This window comes from Lagopus leucura, unplaced genomic scaffold (assembly GCF_019238085.1).
Source record: "Lagopus leucura isolate 7727_CA_CO unplaced genomic scaffold, USGS_WTPT01 Super-Scaffold_100008, whole genome shotgun sequence".
Taxonomy (NCBI): Eukaryota; Metazoa; Chordata; class Aves; order Galliformes; family Phasianidae; genus Lagopus; species Lagopus leucura.
Genome location: NW_024962265.1, coordinates 17960647 through 17970983, shown reverse-complemented (window position 1 = coordinate 17970983; position 10337 = coordinate 17960647).

Genomic DNA, 10337 nt, shown 5'->3' with positions numbered 1-10337 from the left:
GCAGCCTTTCCAGCACCTCACCACTCTTTCATAGTGAAAAATTTCGCCCTGACATCCAACCTAAATCTTCCCTCCTTCAACTTAAAATCATTTCCCCTTGTCCTGCAGTTATCAACCCTTTCAAAGATTTGACTCCCCTCCTCTTTGTAGGCTCCCTTTAGGTACTGAAAGGCTGCAATGAGGTCATCCTGCAGCCTTCTTTTCTCCAGGCTGAACAAGCCCAGTTCCCTCAGCCTGTCTTCATAGGGGAGGTGCTCCAGCCCTTTGATCTTCTTCATGGCCCTCATCTGGACCTTCTCCAACACCTCTCTCTCTTTCCTGTATTGGGGGCTCCAGACCTGGACACAGTACTCCAGATGGGGGCTCAGAAGGACAGAGTAGAGGGACACAATCACCTCCCTTGATCCACTGGACACCCCTTTTCTGATGGAACCCAGGATACCATTTGCTTTCCAAGCTGCAAGAGCACACTGCTGGCTCATGTAAAGTTTTTCAGACACCGGGAAAATTTTGGTCTTTTTTTTTTCCCTACAATATGTAGTGTCATGGAGGATATTAACAGACATTTTTCTGTTGCATCTTTGAGTGAGACAACTTGTATAAGCACTCCATAATGAAAATCTACTCTTAATCAGTTCATTCAGGGAGAAAAAATAAATTGCCTCATGTATTACTCCTACAAAGTTAAATGCAGATTAAGGAAATGAATCATATTAATTGACTTCATTAAACATTTTGTCAAAAATATCTACTTTATGATCATCACTTTCCAAAGAAATTAAACAGAAAAAGAAGAAATTACATATTAGAGCATTAGTGGATTATCAGATTGCTTATTTATTTCACCTTTTTCCAGCATCCTTTATGATAACTGCTTCTAAAACAAACTGTCATGTAAGAAGAAAAAAAAAAACAACTGTAAATAAAACTGTATTTCATTATCTTACCATTTTTGCTCAATATTTCCATTCTATGTATTTATTCATAGGCATATGAAATTTGGGTATAAAAATTCACATAACTTTGTATTTACTTTGCAAAAATTTATACATGTGACATAATTTTGTAAAAGGTTGACAAAATATCACAAGTGTCAAAACTGTGTACAGAAGTGTTCAAGGCAATTTGATTTTTCTTTCATTCCATTTTCTGGAAGCCAGTCCATAGCAATATGACAGCAGCTGTCAATACATAACTACAGAATGAAGTTTCTTCTCATGCAAATACATTAACAGCAACAACAGCAACAAAAGTCAATGGTAACTGACATTATTTCTGCTAAATCTTCTACACTTATTGGTGTACAGCAATTATTTGACCTTATATTACAAATAAATATTATATATATACATATTTAAGCCTGGGAAAGAGTAGACCTGCTGTTCTTCTCTGTGCATTTACATTGTTTGATGGAGTGTAGTTAGTTTTTTCACTGCCCTATAGCACAGAATCTGAAAGCTGTTCAAGCTGAGCAGATTTCTGTTCTAATCTGCACTGTATACAACTAAAGAACAGAAAAATATGATCATGGTAAGTATTGCACTTTCTAAAAGGTGTGGAGACACGGGATATTCTGCAGCTTAATAATATTCTCTTCAGACAGTGAAGGGTCAGCTGAAGACTGAGTGTAGCCAGGCTCAACTCACAGCCATAGCTACAAGATTCAAACCTTCCCCAGAATAAACAAAACCTTCCATAACTCCTTTGGAAAGGTACAGAAAATAGGGCCCCAAGGACACTCATTATGTCCAGTGCATTAATATCATAGTGGGAAGAGAAGTTCAGAGGGACATTGATGGTGCTTTATGTGTCCTGTAAGATTTATCTCATTCTTTTTCAAATGGGTATTTTTTTATGCAGTGTAAGGGAGCTCACATTCCTCCTTTGCGGCAAACAACAGTGCCTCCAGAAATTACACAAAAGGAAAATATTCTTTGTCAGTATTAATATTATCCTTAAAATAATTAGGAAGTTGCTGTTCTGCAACAACTAATTCTTTTGTTATTTGCCTGAGAAAAAATAGTGCTCATATGCATGTAAGCTCTCTTATTGAGTTATTAATTGCTCACTTTTATATTTGGAGGTGTGCATTTTTATGTTTTGCATTCATACAGCCAAAGAAAATTCTTTTAATTGCTCCTACTTTAATCACACTGTCTCACCCAGGAGTACAAAGGACTGGGTTTCTTTTCACATGAAAGAAAATCAGCATTACCATTCCCATTGATTTCAAAACTAAGTGAATGCAGATGCTGTGATACTATTCAACTGTTGAAAATGTTTAAAGTCAGCCTAGTGAATGGGCTTCTGCTGGCACAAAACTAATTTGCCGCAGAGAAGAATGAAACAAACCTTCTGATGAATAAACAACAGTAAATGAACACACAATACATACTGGAAGAATAAAAAGTCAGACAAGGATCCATTGCTTTGACATTGCAACCAGAGCTGCAGAAGAGTTGGGCATAGTTGATTCAGGTACAGGAGTCCTACAAGAGCAGATCCTCCATCAGTGTGGACACATCTAAAAACCACCCACGTGACACAGTTATATCAGGGTGACTAAATGATTATATTTGGATCAGTCAGTTGGGATAATGGAAGAAGCATCACTGCAAAGCACTGCAGAACTTTTGCACCATGCTTTGGAAATAGGTGTCTTGGTTTCAGCACTGACTGGCCCAAGAGGCGAATGCTTTTCTTTGCTTTCCATGTCTATATCCATGCTAACTGGATACTTCTACAACCCTCTTAACAACATCTAAAGAATTAAAATTGCCGGTAAACTAGTTCTATAATGCCATATTTTTGCCACAGTTTCAGACAAAGATTTTATATGATGGAGATAATCACTTTAACAGCAACTCTGATATACCAAGATGCCTCCAAGTTTTTAGAAATTTACACATATCTTGAGCAGATAATCTGCCAGTACTCACATAGGAACTGCAAAGCACAAGAGAGATGTTCCTAATTCTTCTCAGCACATGAAGTAGTTAATTCTACACGCACCTAGTTATTCTGAATTTTTTTGTCAGACATGTCTCTCTTCATAAAGGCAAGAGAACATTTCTGATTGTCTGATAAGCCTTTATTTCACCTTAACTTCTTATAACACTTAAAAAGAAGTGAACTTTTTTTCTTCCCCCTTTGCATCTCTTTTTTTTTTTTTTTTTTAATTGCTCCTATGTTGTCCATAATTTGTTATGGCATTATCACAGTGTTTGTTGAATGTGGATGTTGATCATTACATTAGGTAACAATGTACATTTTCATTAAGAATAAAAAATGAAATCCACTTGGGCTTTGAAAAATATGTGTAATTTAATTAGTTTTATCTTGTTCATTCTCTCATAGTAATCATAATAAATATGTATTGTGACGCTAGAAAATCCATTTCTTCTGCTATAAGATGCTAAGGTAATGTTCTTTATCTTAATTTTTTTATATATTTTTAATTTATTTTTAGTAAATTTTGTACTTTATGATGTCATAAAATGTCTTGAACAAAGATTGAGACAAAATTGAGAACAGATCGTGAAAGAGTTGTGATGGTTACTGAGTTCAGACCACTACCAAACAGCAGTGCGTTAACCTCGTTATATTTAAGCTATGGTACGTAGGAGCACTTCCCACATCCCAGGACAAAGTCAGATTACTGATGACTCCATAGTGAGGCAGACTTTGTCAATCCACCATTCATCCAACTCTCACGTGAGAGTTGGTCTCCAGGGGATTAAACTAGGACTTGCATTATCTCTACACTGGATATATTCTGGGGCAGAATATAAGATTTTTTATGGGAAAACATGTGACCCGCAATTTAGACTTGGTTAATAAGTCTACTATAAATAAAAATATATCTGAAAAAAATATCCTATACTATAATTTATCACAAAAAAAAACAAGGACTGCTAAAGAGATAATTTATAGCATGATTTGAAAGTAAAATCACTGACTGGCACATTTATTTGTATCTTTTTGCTTTGCAGGTAAACCCAGCTAGGGAAGAATGAAGAAAGGATTAGGCAAACTATTACCCTTCTACTAGAATCACTCAGCATAAATGTAGCTTTCTCACAAAATGAAGCAAAAACTTTCAAGAAGTAGTGTTGTTTGACTTCCCAAATTTTGGCAGGCTGTTAATCCACCTGACACAAATAATCTTCACAATTAGACAATATAATAACAAAAGCATATGATGTTTTCTGAGAATCACTTTATTATGTATTGTACAAAAACGTTTGTGGGCTGGGGAAAGTCCCGCCCAAAAGTTCAGTTCATGATTATTTACAATAAAATATACTTTGGTCTAAATGGATTCTGTGAACAATGTTACAATCTGTTTTTTAAAGAGAAGAAAAAGAAAAAGAAAACAGAAAGAAGTAAGAGAAAAATGAGCTCAATTCACTTCAGACATCTTTGGGGTGGTCAAGCTAGAATATCTGTCACAGAAGATGTTTAGAATTGAGCAAAGTTTACATCTGGGCTCTGCTTGCAGTGCTTTTAACTCATCTGTAGCTGCCTTTGTTATTCTGAGCACTGTATTCTGTTTCTGCACAACTACCATGTGCTCATTGTTGCTGGTCCTGGCTACCAAGTTAGGGGCTGAGACTGCTGCAACACTTTGGTGGGCAGGAGGTTCTGCAAGCAAGGTTTCCCCAAAAGATGTGGTGTGCCAGTGTTAGCACAGCTGCCATGAAGACAGTCATTCTTCTCAGTAAAATAGTAGGGAGTAGGACTCCCGGTCACTTAATAGTAACAAAAATCTTGAGTTAAAGACTATTCTTTGCCACACAAGGCTACAATCTATCAAGCGAGGATGGCATTTCTGTTTTCAACAGAAGTAGGCACAGCGCACTAGAAAAAGATGAGTTGTAGTCATTGTCATTAAAAAAAAGTGCTCATCTTGGCTGGATCCATGGATATGGGACTGTCCTGTGTCTTCAGCTGCCACCACAACTACATTTGGATAAATTCCAGTTTACCACCATTTTCATCTTTCTTTTTCCCCAATTTTATTCACCTCCTGGACTGCCTGGACGTGTTCCGTTCTGAAAGTAACATCAATTGATACATGGAAATGCAGGTGAATATTTCTAGCACAAATTCTGTAGATCAATTCTTACGCTTTACTCAGAGAAGATTTTGCAAAATTTGCTTTTTTATAAGCTGAAATGAACCTACAAGATTACCAAAGTTTGGCCAACACTAAAAATGGCAGAAAATATGAAAGACCTTAAAGGATCTCCAGCTCCCTACAGTGTTGTCTTTGCACTTTTATCTGGGAAGTTAGCTCATGATAGTATTAGTTCCTACCTAATCCACACCTGCATTAGAGTTCACCCTCACCTACTGTGTGAGTAGGAAAAGAATGCAGTTCTGTACAAAACACAGAAATGCAGTACAGAAGATTCCTAGCTAAAATAAAACATGAAATAGATTTGATTTACCATATTTTGTTCTTGTGAGAGAACCAGGAATCCTGCAAAGTTATTGCCAGTGCAAATAGGAAAGTGCAAATGGATTTATAAGACTTAGGTTCTAGAGTAAAGCTATTAGGCAAGACAGCAAAGGCATTATCTCTTTTCATCTTTGCCATTCTAAGGCAGAAATAAATGGGGATTTTAGTGTCAGCTAGGGCCTTCAAATGAAATATGAGACAAGGAAGCTGAAGGCTTCCTTGTTAGAATTGCTTTTTCTATGCTGATTGAACCCATCAATTAAACCAGATTTGTCTTTCTATATTGCATTACTATAATTCATTGTTGTGCAAATGTTGACTTACAACATTCTCATTCTGTATTCATCCTTGCTCGAACCAGAAGAAGAAAGTATGACGCAAACCCATCTGGGCTGAGGAATTTCTCCTTGCACCTGTGTGCTGGATAATATTTGTAGCTATGCAAGATGTTTCACACATTTTAAAGCTTCCCTATTTATTCTAACTATTCCATTCTTGGTTTTGTATATCATTTCCAGACTATTTCAGTTTTTTATAACCTATTTTGACAGTTTAGGTAGGACCTGTAGGAATTAATAGCCTCAGATAGGAAGTTTTATAAGAACAGAACTTCATTGACAAATCTGCTGAATAATTACGAGGAGCAAAATACTTTGTTTTTCAGCTGTTGTAAACTGGTATTGCTGCTTTAGTATTGTTACAGATATCACGTGCTAAGAATGAACTGAAATGTTTCCTTAACTTGTCAAAAAATATTTGAATATGCTTTTTGTATAAACATGGCATACTTTTGGAATTGTTATATATACCTCTATCAAAAAGAGAAAAATGTAAATATCAGGCATTTTCCTTCTAGTTTTTCTGCATCTTGTCTAATGAGAACAATTCATTAAATCATTATTTAGCCTATGCAACATTTACTATGCATAATCATTACTTGCTACGATGCTTCAATTGCAACATATATCTTATAGTTTGGACAAGGTGTTGGCCAATTACATACGTAACGTGAGTAGGTGTGCCAGCTCTGAACCTGACTTGAGATCTTCAAAATATATTATGTTTCCTAGTCAATATTGGGATTGTGTTGTTGGATTTTTTATTTTTTGTTTTCTCACTGAACAGACAGTCACAGGATAAGAACAGACGTGTTAGAATGTTGTTATCCTCCACCTATCTCTGTCTAGGAGCCGAGATTCTCATCTTGTTTTAGAATTCATACATCCAATACTTTTTTTTTTTTTTTTTTTTTTTTTCTATTGTCTTATATTTGTTTGGACTTAAAGATACATTTTATAACCAAAATGTCATTTCTTTTTCTGTGTCTCCACTTAATTTCTAGATCTATTTTCTGTATTCATACATGATAATACACCTCTTCAATGTCTGATGCACAGACTGAGATGTGAATGATCCAAATTGTTTATTATCATAAGTTCTCATATCACTCATATACCTTCACAAGTTTCCTTTTTTGGCTTTCCCATCTGCCCTTACAACTTTCCCATCTACCTTTACAAGTCAACAGTCTATTCCACAAACACTCCTTTACCATGCATGCAGGCAATTATCCAATCAGATCCATGAGTCATTCCTAGCCACGTTCTCTTCCTCCAGTTACGGTCATCATCACACAGATTACTTGACTTTGTTTTTCTCTTCTTCTGGAGATGTCCTTGGTTCTCATGCTGTTTACCTTGCTTCACAGCTGCTGCTCTGAATAGTCTTTCTTGTATTCCCATAACCTCCATGTTTTCCACTTATTTGAATGATTACTAAGGTAAATAAGATGTAGTAGTTTCCAGAGGCCTGTTTGTCTCAGAATTTTTCTATCTTTTCATGAAATTCACATTTATTGTATTTCTGGTAACATTTCCATTACTAAATAAATGAATAATTCAAGTATAGTGGAACAAATTAAGGAATATGATGCTGCATTCTGATATGTAACCTGTGCTTCTACAGTGCTCCTACATTTCCCAGAATCATATAATTAGGATAAGAAGGTACCCAGAAAAGTCATCTAGTCCATCTGTCTGCCCCTAGGCTTGATCTGTCATATCTACAGCAATCCCATCAGATGTTTGTCTAGACTTTTCCTAAAGGCATCCATTGACATTTACAATAAATGGTTCTTTATTTCTCCAGAACAAATGCATACCCATCTCCATGCATGAGCACACACAGAGAGGTGCCTGGTGAAACTTCAGACATCTGAATCCCCAACATATTAGAGAGTTCACTTTTAAAAACTTTGATATTAAAGCAACGGCACTTTAAAAAAGAGTGTTCTAATAGATGGGCATGTTTCCTGTGTGACTGACAGCTATATATTAGTTATTATCTGCATGTTAGTGACAGAATTAATATAAGAATGAAAAAAACACTTCCCAAAAGGAAGAAAACATGGAAAGAATTTGAGAGACCAAAAAACTAACATACATGAATCTTTTTCTAGTAGATTATCACACAATCAGTGATGGCTGTCCTGACCATCTAGCATGGACTAGATTCTCACTTGAAGTGAATTGCATTGGTCAATACAATTAAGACTACCTATGCTGCTGGATCAGTATTTAGCTCCATAAGCAAAGAAAAAATTAGGTTTGAAATACGTTGGGCAAATCTCATTTTGAAATATTTTAATTTGAAATGCAACTTATTCACTTATGAAGGTGAACGGCATAAATAGAAGTAAATACTGCATTCTTCACATTATCACTTTGGAAACAATTTTGTGTCATGAATCACTGACAGGAAAATATCAATCACACTCAGCAGAGGAAGAGCACAAATAAAAGCAATTATTCCCATCAGAGTAAGTGTGATTCTTTCCAGTTATCTTTGTGTAGATACAATCAGTGTGTGTCTAATTTGGAGTCAGAATTTTCCTTCCTATGCTACACTTCTGGACTTCATGTTTCTCTCTAACATTTATGGTCATGACATTGTAAAGAAATGGAAGATCTGAAAATGGAATGTTTAAAAGAGACCTTGAGCTCTGATCTGTGTTTATTTACCACTCTGCAAAAGTGACCACTCAGGAATATCTCTCAAGGGAAATACAATGCAAGGAAGTTACAGTGGGGACACTTATCGTACATTAAGTAGGCCAAGAGACTTAAATAAAAAAATCTCTAATGGAAGGAAATGGAAACCTTTGACATTGAAAGCTGCACTTTTATTCTTGCTTTGAGACAATGTGACTGCTCCGTGTCTTTTCAATGAATGCTTTTCATTTCTAATATCAGTGGCATCTGATAATAAAGTACCATACATGACAAGAGTCTATTTTTTATAGCAAACATATACACATGCCCTCTAAATATAAATATTATCTATCTATATATATAATAATGTTATATATATATATAATATATGTAAATATATATATATATATATATATATATATATAAAAATAATTTCTCATATATCACAAATCCAGTCAATCAAAGCCTTCAGAAAGTTCCTGTTAATTTGGAAATTTACTTAGCCAGAATATAATTGAGGGTAATGCAGGACTGGGTGGCTGTGGCTGACCTAAAGTTTGTTGTCAGCAGGAAGAAGATTAATTTCATTTACTCTCTTTGTCATGTCTCAATGGCTTCCTGTCTTTTTTGCTTGTTATCTCCAGTGAGCTGCTGCTGTCACTCTCAATTCACTTTCTACTCAGTTGTTATCTGATGGATCTGTCCACACATTTTCTCAGTATGACATTTTTCCCCTCCTGAACCAGACTTATTATCTCAAAACCTACACTGTGGGAGAAAACCTACGATGAACTCAAAACATTGTAAAGAAAGATTTATACAATTCCCCAGCAATATTCATTCCCAAGTACTACAACTGCCTGAGGAAAACAGTCTTTTTCTTGTTTGTTTGTTGTGCTTTTTTTTTCGTTATTGTAGTTGTTTTGTTGTTGCTTTGTTCTCATTTATTTTGTTTTCATATAAATAAAAGAAGTTAAAAAATAGGAAAGCATGTACTTATATATAGGCTCCAAGTCTTAATATCCCTGTTCTTGAATCTGTGGAAAAGCCCAAGGAAAACTTTACTATGTTCAGAATACTGTATGGTACACAGATGAAAACTTGTTAAGAAATTGTATATTTGTCCCTCTATAGTTCTAATCATAGAATATGAAGGGTCTGAGCTAAACCATTTTCATAGGACCACCCATTGTAAGGGGACACCCACATTTCAAAATATTTGTCATATGTGTATGAATGTGTCCATGCAGACACGCTGTTTCAATTGCATTATCTCTACTAGACTTGACATAACAGATTGCTTTGTAATATGGTTCTGTAGACTCTGAGGGATAAAATAGGAAGGCCAGGGTCAGACTGCCTTGTTCCTCCCCTAGGGGAGCAAAGGAAAAGCTATTGTACCATTTCATACCCTCAGGCTACACATCGGACATGTCTAAGTGTTTTGTTAAATTGCATTTAACAGATGGGATAACTGCATGAGTACATAGGATTTGCAAATTCCAACCGAGTAACAAAAAAGTAATTCTTATTGCCTATTCTTACAGTGTAAAGAGGTCCAAACTCTATAACTTACCACCAAGGCTAAGAAACTTTCAGAACCGAGGGTGACCTTTCACTATGCCTAGAAACAGTACAAATGTATTTGTAAAAGTAACATCACAACAAGTGTGTTATCAGAGATTTTCCTACCTTATTCCTGACCTGGTCAGAACAGAAGGAAGGCTGCTGACAAGAACTGGCTTAGACAAATGACTGCCCAACCCCATAAGATCTTTTCATTAACCAGGAAGATGGAGTTCCCAAGCAGGCAATCCTGTGAAAATCCATAGGACTCCTATCCTATCCTATCCTATCCTATCCTATCCTATCCTATCCTATCC